General features: G+C 40.1%; 1 pseudogene; it reads left to right on the forward strand.

The window, feature by feature from the left end:
* The first annotated feature begins 17,466 nt into the window (after window positions 1-17,466).
* Window positions 17,467-20,548, forward strand: LOC146634793 (uncharacterized; annotated as a pseudogene).
* The last annotated feature ends 841 nt before the right edge of the window (window positions 20,549-21,389 follow it).

The following is a 21,389-nucleotide window of genomic DNA, read 5'->3' on the forward strand; positions in this document are numbered from 1 at the left end:
TGATTTCCTGTGCGAACGTTACCGTTTTTCAGCACAATCTATAAGTTATTTGGATAACATCCTCAGGCCTAATATTACGCATGTGACACATCGCGGACATGCTCTCAGTTCATTACATATTATTTGGATTGCACTTCGGTTTTTTGCAAACGGGAGCTTTCTGTATAATATTGGTGACGCTGAGCACGTTTCCAAGGCTACCGTCTGTCGGGCAGTCAGGAATGTTACAGTTGCACTGAAACGTCTCCTGCACTCGTCTGTGGTGTTCCCCGGTCACAGACCCACAAGATTCATCAAAGAGGGATGCCACAAAATTGCAGGTATCAGGATGACCAAAACTTAATTCATGATGTGGTGATACTTGGACTACTACTTAAATTTTACATTTATTTTCAGGGTTCCCAGGCGTGATTGGCTGTACAGATGGCACTCACATTCCAATCATTGCTCCTTCAGTAAATGAAGGAGACTATGTGAACAGGAAGTCTTTCCACAGCATTAATGTACAGGTACATAGTTCCCTGTAGCATTTCAAACTAACAAATTATTTCATCATAGTAATGGATGCTAATTTGTGTTCTCTGCACTGTGAAGATCATATGTGATGCTGCCAACATTATCACAAATGTGGAAGCCAAGTGGCCAGGCTCTGTCCATGACTCACAAATATTCCGTGAATGTACACTGAGCACAAAATTTGGACATGGTGAGTTGAAAATACTTTAAAATATATAAAGACCAATTGCTTCAGGGACATTTGAACTGAAGTGTATCCTTCTGTCTTAGGAGAGTTCACTGGCTACTTGCTTGGTGATAGGGGGTATCCATGTTTACCCTATTTGCTTACCCCTTACCCTGACCCTGAACCGGGCCCACAGCAGCGATATAATCTGGCTAATTGCAGGACAAGAGCCAGAATTGAAATGACTATCGGAATGCTTAAGGCCCGGTTCCAGTGCCTGCAAAGACTCAGGGTCACCCCAGAAAGGACATGTGACATTATTGTGGCATGTGTGATTCTTCACAACATTGCCACAATTAGAGGAGAACACTGTCCTTCTGAACCAAACATCAGCAGTGATCCAAACCATGAACATCCTGACCCTCCCACGGACATACAAGATGGAAGCGCAGTCAGAGACACCATATGTCACAATCATTTCTTTTGACCCATCACCTCAACATGTTGAAAGAAGAATAAACTGATTTTTTGTTCAACTGGCTTTATTGGTCGCCTGTGTTTCCTGTACACAAAGTATTAAAAGATGTAAACCTCATAAAGTGTCTCTGTTGCTTCCTCCTCTGTAACAGCTGTCAATGTTTCTTCATTATTTTCCTGTAGTAAAGAAATAAACAACATTGCTGTTCTACTGTAAACTCATATAATCTGTGGAGTATTACTCACAACTGCATGTTGGTCTGGCTCAACAGGAGGCTGCACCAGATGCAGTACACCACCACCATCAACTGATAGAATATGAGGTTTATACAGGTCACTTATAACTTACAAGGGACCAAATGGCAATTAACAAACATACCAATCAGCTTACACTTCATTGTCATTATGCTCTCAAAGACAACCAAGACTGAGGGAAGGCAAAATCAGTAGGAAAATAACTTCACTACAAAATAATCCATTATGGTAAAGAGTTTATCAAATGAATGAGCAGCACTGCAAAGGTGACTGTGAAGAAAGGATGTATGCACATCATGTATTATTTTGAATTTACCCCCTATGTAGGCACTTGTGTCTTGCGGGGTTATTGACTCAGAGGATGTCCCCGCAGAGATGCCTTCGGCCACAGGGCGCCCACTGTTTTGGCTGAGGGCCAACTGCTCAGCCTCTGTGAGTGGTGGTGGTGGAGGACCCCCACCTGTTTTTCGGGCCTCCGCTTTTTTTCTGTTGGCTATAACGGGCCACATTTGAGCATACAGAGTAAGCAAATATGTACTTGTAATGTGCTCAGATAATTTCAATAAGTGCTTACAGAAAGAAAATTAATGTAGCCTCTAACTGCAATTGATTTACATCGGACAAACAGATCAAGCACTATGGCTCATAATACAATTACACCTTACCTGTTTGGACTATATTTTTATATTTCATTTTTACTTGCTGCCAGGCACGTTTGGGGCCTGTTGGGTTGCACCTGCGCTCACATCACATCACAAAATAAAATGTATAAAATAAAAAATAAAATATAATAAAATAACGTGTTAAATGGGTGGAAATCCCTAGATCAATGTTTATATTAACACTCACGCATTGACTCTGTCGGCTATGTTTTGCCACGCATGCTCCCTGTCTTTTGCAGCTGAGGCTGTGTTACTTTTTTCCGCGGAATTTGCATGTTATTGGCATATGCTGCCATCAGAATTTCGGCGTCAAGCGCCGTAAAATACATTGACCGCGCCTTCTTTCCCTCCGTCTCCATGGTGACTCGCTTAATCTGTGCTCCACTAATCAGGGCTTTATGTATCCTCGTCCGCGCGCTTCACTTGGGGTTAAAGCAACTCCGCATTGACTGAACTACTTGTTATCAGCCTTTCTGAAACCGAATATTCCGAGTTGGACAGTTCGGGGTTACTCAACCCTGCGTATCGTTTTTCACTCTGAGTTTTCTAAACCGGCTTCCTGAAACAGGGCCCTGCTCCTGAGCAGGTTTACGCTTACGGCTCTGTTGCTATGGCAGCAAGTCCCGGATGAGCTTCGGGGAACTGAACGATCCAAGATCACGCGAAATCGTCAACAATCTAATCCAGCTAACTTACTTAGCGAGGTACGAAGAACGGGCCCCAGATCATTAATGTGAGCTCATTTAAGCGCACATGTATGTTTGTGTATTCAGAGAGGTTGATGTACTCTGTCCACTGATAACTGCTGACATCTAGTGGAAATTTGATGACATTACATCAACAGTTTGTGTGAAATGAATAAAATGCAGATGTACTCTAAAAATAAAATACTACAGAACTAAATACAACACATTAATTCACACAAGGGGAAGTCATGTGACCGTGATGACAGATGTCATTGGGTGGAAAGATCAGCGCCATCAGAACACTGACTGATCTGCAGTCTGTGGCATGAAACAGTCATTCATCACTTAGCTCTCTGTAACCTGATGGAGTCAGTGTGTAAAATAAGGTGATGCAAAGATCTGGATGGAGCAGATGGAGCAGAGCAGAAGAAGAGCAGACGCAGAGTTTCAAAGGCGCCATCATGGCTCAATAATATCAAAATAATACAAATACTAACAAACAGGAACTCAGAATCAGAATCAGAATCAGAATCAGAAAGGGGTTTATTGCCAAATGTTGAGTTTACAACATTAGGAAATTGCTGCGGTGCTTCAGTGCAAACATACTGTTATAAATTACACTTAAATAGACATGAAAATAAAAATGAGAATAAGAATTAAAAGTGCTAAGTAGATAGATAGATATATACATGATATATACATGAGTGCAGGTGGTGATCAGTGCCAAACATGGAATGATGCAGTGACACAGCGTAGGGTCATGTGTTAGTGGCGAGGACAGTCATATGGTTATTGTTCATGTGTCCGACAGCAGAGGGGAAGAAACTGTTCTTATGGCGAGAGGTTCTGGTGCGAATGGACCGGAGCCTCCTGCCTGAGGGGAGCAGGTCAAACAGACTGTGTCCAGGGTGAGAAGGGTCAGCTGAGATCCGAGCTGCACGCCGCAATGTCCTGGAGGTGTACAGGTCCTGCAGAGATGGGAGTCTGCAGCCAATCACCTTCTCAGCAGAGCGCACAACACGCTGCAGTCTCTGTTTGTCCCTGATAGTGGCTCCAGCGTACCACACGGTGATGGAGGAGGTGAGGATGGACTCGATGGTTCTGTTCAGCTTTGGGTTGAATGTTTTATATTTATATTACTTACAATAAATACATTTTAAGAGGTGTTGTTATCCACTGAAACTCCAGTCAGGGCTGAGCTTGGCCCCCAGTGTTTCAAGATACAAACATACGCCCCACTGTGTGCTTGATCCAACATACACACAGTGGTGAGAACAAAATAGGCACATTCAATAAATCTGATGGTAATTTTGTGTGAAAACTCCAAATGGCCTGTACAGCGCTTTACTTGGCCCTAAGGACCCCAAAGCGCTTTACACATCCAGTCATCCACCCATTCACACACACATCCACACACTGGTGATGGCAGCTACGGTGTAGCCACAGCCGCCCTGGGGCGCACTGACAGAGGCTGCCGGACACTGGCGCCACCGGGCCCTCTGACTTATATATCATGTTTAACCTGAGTAGCCAAAGAGCGAGGGTCTGAAAACAATGAAGCCGGGAGTCCGCTGCTCTCGCCGGCTGGAGTGACCATTGAACCCCCCGGCTTGCTATCGAGCGGGTGGGTAACAACGAAAACATCGGCGCACTTTTGCAAATATGCGATGTCTTGATAAACCCAGCAGATATTTGAAGTTTACACAGCTACTTTCTCCCCTTAATATATGTTAAAAGTTTATTTTGTGGCCCAGAAAGATTAATAAGACTAATTTTACAACTTAGTAGCGGCCGCCATTGTTGGCAGCTGAAATGTGGCTGGGCCGCGCTATGAATTCTGGGATATGGTGGGCCACGAAGGACACACCCGACCCATCCTTCAAATTCGGGGAAATGAAGGACGCATTTGAAGGAGTCGAGGAATCGGGACAGCCTTCGTCGCCTGGCTGTGACGTCATCGGCCTTCAAATGCGGCTTCCGGAGGATGCAGCCGACGTTTTGGGACACAGCTTGTGTGTCTTTGTTGGTCATGTGACCTCCCAGGGACTACACATGGAAACGAGCAGTTTAGCTCAAATCTGGCAGGTTTCCATCGTCTGTTTTTGTCCTGATGTCCATGAACATGAACACTGTCCCTGTCAAACACGTCCAGATAATCTGATCCAGTGTTGTTCTTCTTCTGTGGTGTTTGTGATGGAGCAGCAGCTGCTGATCCTGATGTCCTCCACCAAGGGGGCAGCAAATTCAGCTGACTGTCATCATTTATTAAAAAAGATGTAACAATGTGACATAATGCAATATAATAGTGTCAGTTACACATTGTGGGTTGCACTGTGGCCAGAATGGACATTACCTCTTGCAAATAATAACCATGGACTTAGTTGTTACTACAATAACTTATCATTGAGCAACTTTTAATTTTACTTGTAAAACTATGCAAGTAGAATTGAATGGGGCACAGTGAGCTGAGCACAGGCCCACTCTGTGACACTCAGAGGTTTGTGCTGAGCACAGGCCCACTCTGTGACACTCAGAGGTTTGTGGATATCATACTGAGAGTATTGGACACAGTGCAGCCAGCTTGCAGCCACTTTCCCACCACTTTAGCACAATGTTTACATGAGACTCAGCTACACTAATGTTCCTGGGCAGACATGTGGTGCAGCATGGCTGATGGCACTGTACCTGCAGCTGTCATGGACAACAACCACTCAATACCTCACCCAAGCCAAGCCTGTGCTGATGTTGTGATCTGAGACCAAGACACTAACCCAGGATCATGATATGATGTTGTGAGAGTTTCACTAATAATTAGCTCTGATTACAAGATTTCAATCTATCGTAACTCTAATTTGTATTTACTTCAGTTTGTTCATCTTCGAGCTGTGTACAGCTGAGGACAATCTTGTTATTACCAGGTGCTGCGAGATCGATCAACTTTAGACCAGACAACAAACGACGGAGGCTCCGGAAAAGTGCAATCAAACGATGAGTTTTATTATCACAGGAGAACAACCAACCATCAGCATACGGAATGTGTTGCTCTGACAAGAATACATTGGGTTCTGGTTTTATAGGATAAAATATCACACCTACGTCAATACAGTTCAAAAATACATGGTGACAGACGGGCAAAAGTTCAACTCATGCAGACAAGAGTACATACACTTTTAATAACCATAAACCGACATATAACTTTATACGATATATAACTTTATGTAAGTTTCTTCTCCTGTTCAAAGGGGAAGTAAAAAGGGGAAGTAGGCCGCACCCAGTAGCTCTTAGCTGAAACAATATCTGCTGGTACACTTTTGATAAAAAACAAATGGTTTCAACTGTCTGCTGTCTGATAACAAAAAAAAAAGTCATTCTTAGATAGTTAGATAGTTTTTTGTTAATTTATGTTGTAATTTATGTTAGGTCAGTCTGTCTTGTCTCTGCTAGCCAGCTAACTAGGCCTCTTAGTTAGCTAGTTTAGAGTTTTTCTGTTAAATTATGTTGTAAATTTATGTTGCATGTAGCACCTTGGTTCCTGGAGGAACGTTATTTCGCCTCACTGTGTACTGTTAAACTGTATATGGTTGAAGTGACAATAAAGCCAACTTGAACTTGAACTTGAACTTGAAACCAGCCAGTCTTAACACCTAGATCACATCTAAAGAAACTCAAATCTCTCATTCAGAAACAAATCCTCTCTCAGCAAGTTCAGCCAGCTCTTTAAACCTTCTTAAACAATGACCAAAAAACTCAGGAAGCTGGTCCTCAGTTATGTCTGCAGGGAGTACAAGCATATAATAGTTTCCCCTAAATTCTCTCGGTTTTCACTGAAAGAAAATATTATGGCACACCAACCTTTACTGTGGAAACTCTCACTCTTCTAAATAACCGTGCTGTGCCAGAACTTGGGCTAAGCCTTCACGCATTTCTACACAATCAACCCGAAACTCTGGTTCGGTTAAAATCTCTGCTCTAACAAAATCAAACTCTCTATCTGATGTTTCACAACAAACCAACACCTCCACAGGCTCCCCATGAGTGACAGGTGTCAGCAAAATAGTCAAGGTAAAACCAGTTAATGTCCTAGAATCAAACGTCTGATAGGGGAACTTTTCTTCCATTCACCGTGCACTCGCTCCTTCATTTATTACTGCGTTTCTGGTTGATCAACGTGCCTGTTCTGTTGAACTTAAAAAGGGGAAGTGGCCGCACCCAAATGTTAACTACGCACTTTCTCAACCCGAAAAAGAGAAAGGAAAAAGAGACTTCAAAGCCTCTCACACAGCCAGCCTGCAGGCGCCTGGCACTTTAAATTATTTCAGACAGTTTTCTACGTCACAACCTCAGTTCAGTTCAAGCCGGATATGCCCACTGCCGCTCGTCTTTCAGACGCCAACATGAATAACAACAAAAACACAGCTTTTCACGGACCACGGCGGGCCCAAAAATGCACAGGCAATAGCTCACAGTATTTTATTATCAGACTTCTCACTTTTAATAATCAGCTCACTTCACTACAACACCTCAAGCTCACGGCTTGGCCTGAGTTTCTCTTCAATCATATATCAACACCTCGGACCTTCTTGTCCGGTATTTATTCTCAACACATGTCACAATTCCTCGGAGCTTCTGTCCGGTATTTATTCTTAAAACATGTATTTATTGAGTGTCTCTCAAGATGATCCTCTGTGATCACCAGGGCTATATCTGAGGCCACAAAGTCTCAGTGGGGCCCCACCCCTAGTTTAATACCCAGGAAACGTCTTTCCCGGGGGTGGAATCCTTCGGTTCCGTGACTTTAGACACTTCTTAATCCCTTTATTCCTTACACACAAATCAGTCTCTATTCTCTATTTCTTCTCTTATTCTCTTATTTCCTTAAAACAACATCTCGAGTTACTTTTAGCTCAGTACTGTTTCTTACGAGTCGACCTTGAATGCAACACTACTTAATACTTTCACTTTTACTCAGGCAAAACTCAAAACAGAGATCAATGAGTAACTTCTTGACTACATTTTTAGAATTATAATCCAATACAGCACAATTTCAGTTTAAGAGGTTTGTGCTCACCTTTTTATGTGGGCCCACAGTAGTCAAGAAATCACCCGAGACGTCTGACCACTAAATCCGGCCTCAACCTCCGCCGACAACAAACACCTGAACCTCGTTCTACTGATCTTCAGTTGCCCGCATTCTCCACCAAATGCTGCGAGATCGATCAACTTTAGACCAGACAACAAACGACGGAGGCTCCGGAAAAGTGCAATCAAACGATGAGTTTTATTATCACAGGAGAACAACCAACCATCAGCATATGGATTGTTTTGCTCTGACAAGAATACATTGGGTTCTGGTTTTATAGGATAAAATATCACACCTACGTCAATACAGTTCAAAAATACATGGTGACAGACGGGCAAAAGTTCAACCCGTGCAGACAAGGGTACATCACGTACACTTCTAATAACCATAAACCGACATACAACTTCCCTTTTCTACATTACTTGCCTTTTAGGGTAATAACTTCAGGTCTCAGCATCTCTGAGAGCTAATAATGGACCCTCGTCATTAATCACTAAGTAGAGTACTTTGCAGCCAGTCTCAAACTGAAGCAGAAGACGCTTAGGCCTTCACTCAGACCTGCTACTAGATTAATATGTGTATTGTAAGCGTGCATGCAATTAACCTGCTATGTTCTCATCTCCCCTCAGCATGTATCATCTGGACACTCTCACCAGTGAAGCTTAAAACCTTCTAGAATGGAACATCAACTCTAACCAAGCACATTTATGCATTGTGTATAAAATGAACTCAACCTATAAAAATAGAAAGGTCAATGTGATGACAGACATATTCAATGCACTTTTATAAACCCTGTAGGAAATATTACTGATAAATGATACTGTGAAACATGTTATTAATACATTCTTCATAAGGCAAATTATATGGTAGCAATAAAAGAATCTCTGAATCCCAACAAGTGCTTTCAGAAAGACATCTACTGTGATAAAGTCTACTCTCCACTGCTGTGTAATCATTTATTGTAAATGTAAATGTTATCAGGAAATGATCAGACAGGAGTGGGTTTTCAGGAAACACTGTTAAATGTTCAGGTTCGATGCCATATGTTAAAACAAGATCTAGAGTGTGATTAAAGTGGTGGGTGGGTTCTTTTACATTTTGAGAGAAACCAATTGAGTCTAATAACAGATTAAATGCCATGTTGAGGCTGTCATTTTAGCATCTACATGGATGTTGAAATCACCCACAATAATTATTTTATCTGAGCTCAGAACTAAATGAGATAAAAAGTCTGAGAAATCAGAGAGAAATTCTGTGTAAGGCCCAGGTGGACGATAACAAGTAAGACTGGTTTCTGAGTTTCACAGCTGGGGTGGACAATGTTAACCTTCCTGCCTTCTTGGGACCTTTTTGTGCCACTGCTATGTGTGAAATGGCTGCCATTTCCACTGTGTTAAGTGGAATATAACCAAACTTGCCACAGGATAGTTTTTACCTGTCAATGTTAATATTCCAGTGTGAATTCCTTAAATCAGCCTAAAATGGCTGAGCAGCAGAAATCCCCACACCCATCACCCTGGGGACCATTTTCGGCCCATTGACTTCCATTATAAACGCTATTTTTCATCCCCAAATTATCATTATATGATTTTATTTTTTCTTCTTTTCTTGGATGTCAATGAAGACTCAGGGCCTTGAAGTTTGAATTTTTAAATTGCAAAAAAAATGCAAAAAAATAATGGCAGGTCAAAATGTATGTTGGTGCCAATCTTTGGTCCATCTAAAGGCCTACTTATAATGACAATCACATATTACTTGAACTGGTTTTTTGTGGAAATATTTAGTTTCGTTTTTTGTTTTTTGGGGCTAATAACACAGGGCGCTCATGTAATAACACTGGGATTTGAAGGGTTGAAACAACGAAAATATAATTAAAACTTTACATGAATATTTCAGGGAGAAGTAGTTTTACAAGGTTGGCTAATTTAAAGTGGAATAAAATATGGATATATGGTCTTTTTATAGCGTTTTTGGGCGTGGCTGAGAATGGTACCTAGGGTGATGGGTGTGGGTTTTTTAAAGGATGGCAGGAGGGTTAAGCATCAGGCTTTCAAATGAATTAAAAGTCTGTCTTGGTCTTTCATTAATTAATAGGCTGGTGTGAAAAATTGCTGCCACACCTCCCCCTCGGCCTGTGCTTTGAGGTTTCTGGTAGTTAGAATAACTCGGGGGTGTTGATTCATTTAAACTAACATAATCATCCTGCTGCAACCAGGTTTCTGTAAGGCAGAGTAAATCAATTTGTTGATCAATTATTAAGTCATGTACTAACAGAGACTTGGAGGAGAGAGAGCTAATATTTAATAATCCACATTTCACTGTTTTACTCTTTGGTTCAGATGTTGATACTGTATTGTTCTTTCTTTGTAATTGTTTATGTTTAAGTTGTTTGTTGCTGGTTTTTAGTTTGTTTTTTGTCTTTTTGGAAGCTAAAACAGTCTCTATGGAGATGGGTTTTTGGGGGGGTAGCAGGAGGAGAGAAGCTGCAGAGAGGCGTGTAAGACTGCAGCTCTGCTTCCTGGTCCCAACTCTGGATAGTCATATTTTGGGGGGTTTAATAAATTTGTCCATATTTCTAGAAATGAGAGCTGCTCCATCCAAAGTGGGATGGATGCCGTCTCTCCTAACAAGACCAGGTTTCCTCCAGAAGGTTTGCCAATTATCTATGAAGCCCACATCGTTTCTGGGACACCACTCAGACAGCCAGCAATTTAAGGAGAACATGCGGCTAAACATGTCGCCCCTGGTCTGATTGGGGAGGGGACCAGAGAAAACTACAGAGTCTCCCTTGAACTTACAATGGCCCCACTGTGTGTGTATATGTGTAATACCATCCTGCATGCGTACAACTGGTGACAATGTAATTCTACAATTACTATGATATGGTTAAAATATGTGATCAACACATAGAATAAAGAAATTTCTACCACAGACCCCTCCATCCCCTACACTGTAAACCCCAACAGTCCACCTGACTTATAAAGTTTGTGGATACAACAATTGAAATGCGTCACAAAGTTGAAACAACTTAAAACTTTTCTGTTCTCTTAACGATTCAAACAGTTATAATTGTACATGGCTTAGAAGTTAAGAGTAAATACTGCTTTTTTAATTATGATTTTTGAGTAAATTTTTTTTTTCGAGCTCCGCATTTGTACGTCATGACGTCATGACGTTTTCTCTCTAACCTGAACGACGTTGACAGAAAATTCTGTTCAATATGGCTGCCCTTCTCGAGCGACCGGAGAGCACATTTGGAGAAACTTGTAAGTAAAACGGAACCTTCGTTATGGTTATTTTTTCCGTAAAAAAGCAAGTATATTAATATGTTGCAGGCATTAACTTGTTTTTGAATGCGCTGTTGTGTTAAACAGCACAGACCCAGGTAGGGAATTGTTGTTCGCTGTTGTTCGCGCTCTTTTTCAAACCGATGATATCGTCAGTTTTACAGTTTTAACCGATTAAAACACAGTTTTAATAAGAATTGCACATAAAGAAAGTGTCTTAGTGATATTTTAACGACCCGTTGCCAACGCAAGAAAGTTGGCGTTTTTACAACAGCAGCCTCATTGTTCGGCCGAGTTTTTTTCTTCTTCTCATTAGCATCATTCAAAAGTGACTTAGCTAGCAGTGGCAACTTCTATCTTAAACAATTAAAAGTAATACCCAGATTGAAATATAGCAAGGTGTTGTATATTTAGTGTGCTGATAAGGTTTTCAGTATTTTTATTTTTTTATTCCAAGGCTGAAGACCGAAGAAAAAAACTTCGGACTGCAAGTAATTTCAGGTGGAGACAGTAAACACAGGTGAGTTGAAAGATCTATTGAAGAGTCCTTTCTTCATGGCCATTAAAACATTTGTAGGTTAAAAGACCTGTTTTTTTTTTTTGTTGTTTTTTTTAAATCATGCCCCTGCTTTGTCACACTGAATCATGTTGAAAAGATATATTTTCATGGCTCCCCCCATTACCATTACCTTGTACTTTTTTCAACCAGTCTATTTTATTTTGTGACATTAACATCTTTAATGTACCCCGCCAGTATAATTATTAATAGCTGTGTTATTATTTATAATGCATCTTTTTATCATGTGCAGATCTACCAAGGGTCGGTGGCACAGTTCAACTTTTGTGGTAAGTTATAACACTTCATATTTAGTCACATAAGTAAGTTGTTTCTTCAGTTGTTGAGTTCTTATAAAATAATTTTGTATAATTGTACAAAATTACTGAGGATACATCGAATGTGTAAATCCCAATCAACAATTTTACTGTGATATTCGCTCATGTTTAGAGAATCTCCATTATATTGATTACTGAGTTTCCATTTTTTTGTAGGGCCAAATTTGTATTAAAAATTTATATTTTCATGTGATGTGAAAATACTCAATCATTTTTAATTTTTAAAAGAAACCATTCATTAAGTACCTTAAAGTGCAGATTTCAGTAGTTGCTGAAATGCATATAAAATGTCCCCCAAAAAACGTCTTGATACGTTGATTGGGGTATTTCAAAATTAAAAATGTTTAGAAACCCAAATTTTGACTGAAAGTTTCATAATCTGGATGTGTGATGTAACTGAAGGGAGTTGTATGTTATGCCCTGTTGGCAGTAGGTGGTGTTTGTGAGCGTATATAATTATGATTCGGGTATGTTTAAAGCTGACCTTTACAGTTAACTCCTGGCTAAAAAGATGTCCAAAGCTGTGATGTCATAGCTGGACACCATGGTCATTTTAGTCTTGGCTGAACATTCACTGTGTTCTGCAATGGTTGTGTACGAAATTATAGGAAATTTTGTAAACCAGAAACACGCAAACCGTGTTGATATTTGGAGTAGCAAGTTCTGTCTACCCAACTGCCGTCGTAGAGCACGGACTGAAAGTTTTGCTTTCACTACAACTACAATGGCGTGCAGTCATTATGTGTTGGTTTCAACACTATCTAGTTGAGCTCCAACTAGTGTGACTAAACATTTGTAAAAGTCCCCGGATGATGACAACAAAGCACAACCAAGATGCTACCAAGTGCTTGGAATTCATAACAAAACAGTGGGAAAATAATGGCGTTTTGTGGCAGGTTATGCTTTATGTAAAAGCTGCAGTGTCTAGTGCCCCAACAACTTTCATTATATGGATATAGGCTGGTCAGGAATTGATCTAAATATCTCTCAAAGGACTCAAAATAGCACCTAAGTTGTGCGAGTGAGTAAACAAACATTTTGCATTCCATAAGGCTCACGTTGCAAAAAACGGTAGATCTCCTTGAATGTTTGTCAAGAAACTGGCAATTATATAAATATAGAAATAGAATTATTTGCATGGTAAAGTAATAGATCATCTAAGCAGGTGTGATTTGCACTTTAAAATTGTTCTTGAAAGGGGAAACACTAAGGATGTGCCCTCTAGTTACAAGTATTTGAAACTAAAAACTGAGCTCATTTTTTTTCTACATTTATCTTTAGATTGAGAATGTTGGACAACGTTTGGCCTTTTACAGTCACCATGCAGTGATTGAAAGTTTGAGCATTAATTGTAATTACTTTGAAATTGTGTAATCTGTTTTTTCCTTTAAGAACTGTAATAATGATGTTCACTGAAGTTTTTCAAATAAGCCAATGGATTGGAAGTGCAAATTGTGTGCAGTCACCTCAGACACCCGGGCACAGTTATTTAAGCATTACCGTTTGAACCACAGCATTTATTCTAAGGTTAGTCCCTTGCCTTGTCTCTATGAGTCTTGCATTTGTACATTCAAATCATTTAATGCATTGAAAATCCATTTGTCACGGATTCACAATGAGCCATCGAAAACTGGTGCAAGTCAAGGTGCACAAGAAGCTCTTGTGTTCTTTACATGTCCCTTGTGCAAATTAAAGCAGCCTTTCTCAGAGACTGCATTATTCAGTCATTTACGAAAACACCTAAAAAACCATGAGAATGTTGCTTGCCCTTATAAAAACTGTAGTTACCTCACAAATGTGTATTCATCCTTTAATACACACAAAAGTAGAGCACACACAGGTAGTCTGGACATTTGCGATGACCTTGTGTCAACAGAAAACAGCAGCCCAGTGGAAAGCACTGGTGAGCTTGCCCTTGAGGATGTTAATGAGGAGCATTTGGAAGCATTGGCTTTTCCTGAAGTGGACAGTGTTTGTGATACCAGGCAATTAAGAGCCCAGCTACACAAGAATTTGTCTTCACTGTTCCTGAAGATGGAAAGTATCCTTCATGTTTCTGAAATGGCTTCTCAGGAAATAGTTGATACTCTGACACAAATATTTTCTTTGTCAAAGCCCCTCATTAAAGTAACTCTGCACGATGTTTTACAAAGGCATCAGATTACTCCTTCCGATACTATCCTTAATGATTTGCTTAATGCTGTAAATGATGCAAATATTTTTGCTTGTGCCACAGCAAAAGGGGAGGACCTTTGTTCAAATAAACGTAGAAAAAGGTTTATAGAAAAAAACTACCCTGTGGTAATGCCTGTTCAGTATTTCTTAGAGCCTGGTTGTACAGCAATTCATGTCCCTATACTTGAGATGATCCAAAAAATGTTCCAACATACAGACATTCTGAACAGAATTATGGAAACAAATATCTCACATCAGGGTCTTTACACAAGCCATAAAGATGGGTCGTATTTCCAAGAAAACGAGTTACTATCTTCATCAGAGCTTTCACTGCCACTGATACTGTACATTGATGACCTTGAAATTGCTAATCCATTGGGCACTTCAAGGAAAATACACAAACTGTGTGCAGTATACTGGGTGTTTGCTGATTTGCCAAGTAAATACCGTTCAGGTCTACATGTCATTCAGCTAGCAGCACTATGTAAGGTACCTGATCTCCAAAGGTGTGGCTATCAAAGAGCATTTGGTCCTTTGCTACAAGATCTAAAAACTCTTGAGCAAGATGGTGTATTTATTGAGTGCCTTGGTAAATCTGTTCAAGGGACTGTCTTGTGCGTTGTATCTGACAATCTGGCAGCCCACTCATTGGCTGGGTTTAGCCAGTCTTTCAGAACAGGATTTATTTGCAGGTTCTGCAATGCAACACGAGACCTAATTCAGTCTCATGATGTTGGAGATGGCAAGTTTAGCCTCAGAACAAAAGCCAGTTATGATCATAATATGCAGGAAGTCCTACATGGGGATGGTCATAGTCAGGAAGGTGTGCAACGGAAATGCATCCTGACTGAAAGTTTGCAGTATTTTCATACAACTACAGGCTTCCCGCCTGATGTCCTGCATGACCTTTTTGAAGGCATTGTACCTGTGGAGTTGGCCATGTGTATTCAGGAGATGATTCGGCGGAAATATTTTACTCTTGAGCATTTGAATAGGAAAATCTTGTCTTTTCCTTACCAGCATTCAGACAAAATTGACAAACCAAAGCCCATCCCAAAGAACTTCTCTACAAAGAGAACCATTGGTGGCAATGGCCATGAGAATAGCACACTGCTGAGACTACTGCCATTCATGATTGGTAATGTAGTTCCTGAGGAAGATGCTTCTTGGACAGTGTTAATGGATTTGAAAGAGGTTGTTGAGCTAATGCTGTGCCCAAGATTTGATGAAGAGACCATACAGTATTTGCAGTCAAAGATAGATGAACATAGAAAAGTGCTGCAGGACATTTTTCCTGAATTCAGACTGCTTCCAAAACATCATTATGTAGAGCACTACCCAGCTCTTATACGTGCTTTTGGACCACTTGTCCATTTATGGACAATGAGGTTTGAGGGTAAGCATCGGTTTTTCAAGCGGGTAATACATGACACACAAAACTTTAAGAATGTGTTGCAAACATTAGCAACACGGCACCAACACATGGTGGCCTACCACCTCAGTGCACCAACATTTTTTCAGCCACATCAGCAGTCGTCGCATGTCACTTCTGTCACGGTTTCAGATCTTCCTGAAGTTGCACAAGAATACATAAAGAATAAAACCGACAGCAGAATAATTTACAGCACATCAAAGTTCATTGTTGATGGTACAACTTACAGTCCTGGAATGTTTTTGTCTGTGGGGGAGGATGGGGGACTGCCACAGTTTAGCAAGATCGAAAAAATTCTCCTTGTTAACAATGATGTTGCATTTCTTTGCAAAGATCACAAGTCAAACTACATTGAACATGTAAGGTCATATGAACTCTACCCAAGTTGTATAGCTATCCACTCTATGTCTGAGTTTAATGACAACTTGCCCCTTTCTGCATACTATGTGGAAGGAAAACTACTTTTGACACCAAAACGTTTTATACTTCTACACTGAAAGTGTATTTGCATTATGTAATTTGCATATGTTGTACATATATTCATTTTTGTGATATACATGTGTAATAGACTGTTTTATCAGATAAATGTAAAAAATGTACTAGTGTTTTGTTTTGTTTTTTACTTGTTTATGAAATCAAAGTAAATCCAAACTTAATTACCAAGTTCTAATTGGATATATAAACTTCAGATGAAAAGCACAAGATACCTTTCATTATCATTGCAGTTTCACAATGCAGAAGCTGTGTGTGAGGTAAAATAAAGAAAATACCATTAAGCAGCAGGCTGTAAAAGAAGTAGTTTGTAAGTAGAAGTTCTGTGTAATATTACAAGTATCTCACTGATGTAGTATGTACTATTGCATAACAATGTGTCTTTGCAAAGATTTATCTCGCAGTTTGGCTTGGTTTTTTAAAATGACTGCAGTGTAAATTCATATGTATTCTGTGCTTCTTTTTTTTTTCTTTTTTTTTCAACTTAACAGAATTTATACATGGTGAGACAATGTTGATTATATGGTAAAAACTTAAAACTAAAAGAGGGTTACTGTTTACCATGACTAAATGGAATGATGGCCTGGGACTTTGTAACATCTGAAATTCTTACCTATGTTTTGGACTGTTGGATGATCGGCCATAGAATTCAAGACTGCACTCAAAGTAAACAGCAGTAATTGTAAGTTTTTTTGCCATGCTAAGTGTTTATTTTGTCATGAAATGTACAGTGTACTTTTGAAATTTTTGAAAGCTGTAATGATGGCTGAGTATATAATTATCACTGACCATAATAAGGTTAATGGTATGATGTACAGTGTTTTTATATATGAGATGATTCATTTTTTAAAAATCATCTCCATTCCTTGTTTTATTCATAGGATGATGGCAGTATCCCAAAAGTTCCTGCTGAGAGTTCACCTCACCACAGATGTTGTTGTGAAGGTTTCTCTAACTAAGCGGCCTGAGTCGGTGGAAGAACTAATCACCATACTCCGTGAGAAGCTCAACCCAAGGCTGGACTTTGAGTTTACCTTACAATACGAAGACCCCGACTTTGATGGGCAACTTACCTGCCTACTGGATATTCAAGAGTTGCCGGAGAAGGGCACACTAAAAGTAGTGAGATCTGAAAGTGATGTCAGTTCTTGTGCAAGTTCTGATACAGACATCCTTCCTCATGTGCCTTTAGCTCAGCGTCTGAAGTGTTGGCCTGACACTTTCCCAGTACCTACCTTTTCTTACGAAGTTGAACATCTCCTTGAGGAGGGAAATAGAGCCTTTGAGATGTCTGGAAAACATCTGAAGTTGACTCGAGCCCAAAAGCACAACATCTTGGAGACCATGGCTTCAGCGATGCACACCTTCAAAGCCTATCCGAGTGATGGAGATGTCGGTTTGGCAGCAGAAGCTCTTGTTACCACTCATCCATGTCTTAAAGAGCCTGGAAGTAGGAATGGAAGTTATGGTTGGAAGACCAGTTTAAAATTCAAGATGGGAAATTATCGCACCAAGCTAGCCAGATCTGGATGTGTGGAGGTGTCTGTCAACGCTGGCAGGAGGAGTGTTAACAACCCTGAAGGAGAGCATCCCCACTCAAACATAAAAAGAGCCAGAAGAGCTGAGGTGAACTACCTCCCAAACTTTCCATAAGGAGAAGATCAGGTCAGTTTGGAGGATATGAGAGTCCAGATAAAAAATGAGGTTGAGAAGACTGAGCCCAACAAAGTAATGATTGAAAAACTGATGCAGACTACCTTTGCACTTCGTCGCCATGAAATAGTTCAAGACAACCCAATGGTAAAGAACTTCTTAGAGAAATGGCCTGCTCTGCGATTTGACTCTCAGGTATCTGTGCTTTGATTTTTTTTTTTCTTCTTCAGTTTAACATGAAACAATGCAAGTTCAGCAGATCTCTTCAGATTCAGATAATAAATAAATAACACATAAATAAATAATAGATAACAAACAAAAATATATGTCAGCTTTGTGATACACTTGTGCTTGTGGTTCGGGTCCAATTTTAAAAAAAAAAAGAAAAAGAAAAAAACACTTCATAGGACATCTATAAAACAAGGTTAGACAGAAGTTGGGCAATTCCTCTTTAATGATAAGATGTAAATTTGGTCAGTAATTTGGCTTCATGTTGGATGTTTTTGTCCTGTTTTATTTTAGATTTGTGCGGAGTTCCACCGAGTCACAAACATCAACCTGCGGAACCAGTTCTACGCTGAACTTGACAGACACACACCACGACTTATGGCTCTATACAGACAGAAGGCTGCACGGACTGGCAAGATATCAGAGGCTCTGTGAACCATCCTGAATCATTATGATCTTCAGGTGAATATTGATAATGATAAAATTAACACAAATTAAAGGTTTCTTATTCTCATGTATATATCTCATGTATATCTCATGCACATATCTTTCTTTCTACATAGCACTTTAATTCTTATTGTTTGCACTGAAGCACCGCAGCAATTTCCTAATGTTGTAAACCTCAACATCTGGCAATAAACCCCATTCTGATTCTGATTCTGATTTCACCGATAAAAACTCAATTTTTCCTTGCTTTGAACATTTGTGTTTTATACAGATTACAGCTCTGATCTGGTATGTTACTTTAAAATACTGTGTAGGATTTTTGTCAAATGAGTAAGATACAGACTCTTTGTCATAAGAGACAGAAAGGTTGTGTCTTAAAAGAAATGTCTCCAAAATTATGTAGAGTCACATGCCATGCAGTTTCATAAACATGTATTCTCCCCAAAGAATGACACCTGAAAACTTTGTGTTCAATGAACTTTTCTTTTCCCTTTTTAGGAGGCGCCTGATATCAACGTGAAACGCACTGCAGTGCTTCGTGCCCTTCCTGTATACCTGCGGGAGGAGGACCCAGAATTCTTCAAGACATGTAATGTAAGTGTATTTTTGCATCACTTAAATTCTGCCAGTGAGATAAAACACCATGGATTTTTTTAAATCCAATTTAATACCCACCCTTTAGGGTGGAGTGCCCACTCCGGGTCGGGGATGAGTTCCTGCCCCAAGTGGAGGAGTTCAAGTATCTCGGGGTCTTGTTCACGAGTGATGGGAGAAGGGAGCCGGAGATCGACAGACGGATTGGGGCTGCAGCTGCAGTAATGCGGACGCTGCACCGGTCCGTCGTGGTGAAGAGGGAGCTGAGTGTAAAAGCGAAGCTCTCAATTTACCGGTCGATCTACGTCCCTACCCTCACCTATGGCCACGAGCTGTGGGTAGTGACCGAAAGAACGAGATCGCGGATACAAGTGGCAGAAATGAGCTTCCTCCGAAGGGTGGCTGGCCTCTCCCTTAGAGATAGGGGGAGAAGTTCGGCCATCCGGGAGGGGCTCAGAGTAGAGCAGCTGCTGCTCCACATCGAAAGGAGCCAGCTGAGGTGGTTCGGGCATCTAACAAGGATGCCCCCTGGGCGCCTCCTGGGTGAGGTGTTCCAGGCATGTCCCACCGGGAGGAGGCCCCGGGGCAGACCCAGGACATGCTGGAGAGATTATATCTCTCGGCTGGCCTGGGAACGCCTTGGTATTCCCCCGGATAAGCTGGAGGAGGTGGCTGGGGAGAGGGAGGTCTGGGCCTCTTTGCTTAGGCTGCTGCCCCCGCGACCTGGCCTCGGATAAAGCGGATGAAGATGGATGGATGGAATTTAATACCCTAGCAGCTACCAAATTGTACAAGCAAAATACCCTCTCTTTAGAAATCCCTCACACACACACACACAGAGGGTCAGGAGCAGGGCACAGGCGTATCACAGCACTTCGGCTACGCTGCAGGTGGCCCCAAAAACAAGGCTGAAGTCAAGATTTAGTTTCTTTTTGAGATAAAGTCATAAAATAAAAAATGACTTCTTTTTTTTTTTTTTAGAAAAATAACAAACATACTAATTATGTAATGCAAGACGCTAACGCGTTAATGTACATTTTTCAAAAAAGTAGAGTACCCTAACCCGTTACAAAGTAACCCACTACACTGCTGAATTTTTTGCTAGATTACAGGTCTTGCTTGTCACATTCTCTCAAACCAACCTTACTTATTGATACTGTGTCTATTCCAGAAGGACACATTGGATGAGTCGACCCTCATTGACACTCCAGTTGCCCTTCTCACAGTGCTTACCGACGGCGCTTCCCAGACCAGTTCTGTCCATTTTACTTCCTCAAGCATGGCCGTTGTGGTGGAAGGCGACTTGGTGATGCGTGATATTCCCAGATTTGCAGATGCATTTGCCTTATTGTTTGGCTTGATCTATGCTCTGCATTTGGACTACCCCAGGAAGCTCGTTCACACATTTACCTTTGTCCAAAAAATCTTCATGGGGCTTGATGACAGCAAACCTCTGAAACCCTGCCTACATGCTCTTAAAAATGATTTGTTGCTGAAAGAGTAGTTCTGGAAGGAATATAAGGCAATGTTTGTTAGGACATGCACTCTGTTACTGAGCACTTTGTTTTAAGCACTTTATTTAAAGCACTTTAAGTTTACTACAGACTTTAGGTGGATTTAACTCCATCAGTTTACCTAATTTTGCTTTGGTTATTTGGAAGATGATCATCTTTATTTGTACCCATTTTATAAAATTGTTTTTCATTTCTTTTTCAAACAAAAGTGATTAGTATTTGACTTTTTATTTTGAATTTATGTATTTTGAGTAAGATGCAATTAGGACTGATGTTGTCCTTTGTGATTTTATAAAAAGATACATGTTCTACATTGAATTTATAATGCTCACTTTATGGTGCCAATGTCCATGTTAGTGGTTATATAAAAATACTAAGTGATGTTTTTACATTTCCATAAAAAATGTTAAATAAACAAAATGTAAAGTAAATGAATTTCTCTAATTTTTTTTACTAGTCTACACTCAAACATTTAAAACTAAATATCTTTTAATTAATAATCATATAATTTGAGTTTAGTTTGTAATATAATTGCATTGTGTTGGATCAAAATAGTAAACTACAAAAAACACAAAAATATTAAAATTAAAGTATATAGTTTTTAAGTAAAGCTCAATTAATAAAATAAAAATATAATTTAAAATTTTTAAGTTAACAATAAATACAAATTTTGAGTACCCCATACTTATAAAAGATGAGTTTGTGTACTTAAAACTTTTGAGGTAATCAGTTTCCACAAATGTTTTAAGTTCAGTCAACTGATTCGGGTTTACAGTGTACAACAATTCCAGTATTTTGGGTGAAGGTGGCTAGGGCCCAGATGGTTGCTGA

This window comes from Diplotaxodon limnothrissa, linkage group LG3 (assembly GCF_057381915.1).
Source record: "Diplotaxodon limnothrissa isolate DT_005_m linkage group LG3, D_limnothrissa_male_GT1.1, whole genome shotgun sequence".
Lineage (NCBI taxonomy): Eukaryota > Metazoa > Chordata > Actinopteri > Cichliformes > Cichlidae > Diplotaxodon > Diplotaxodon limnothrissa.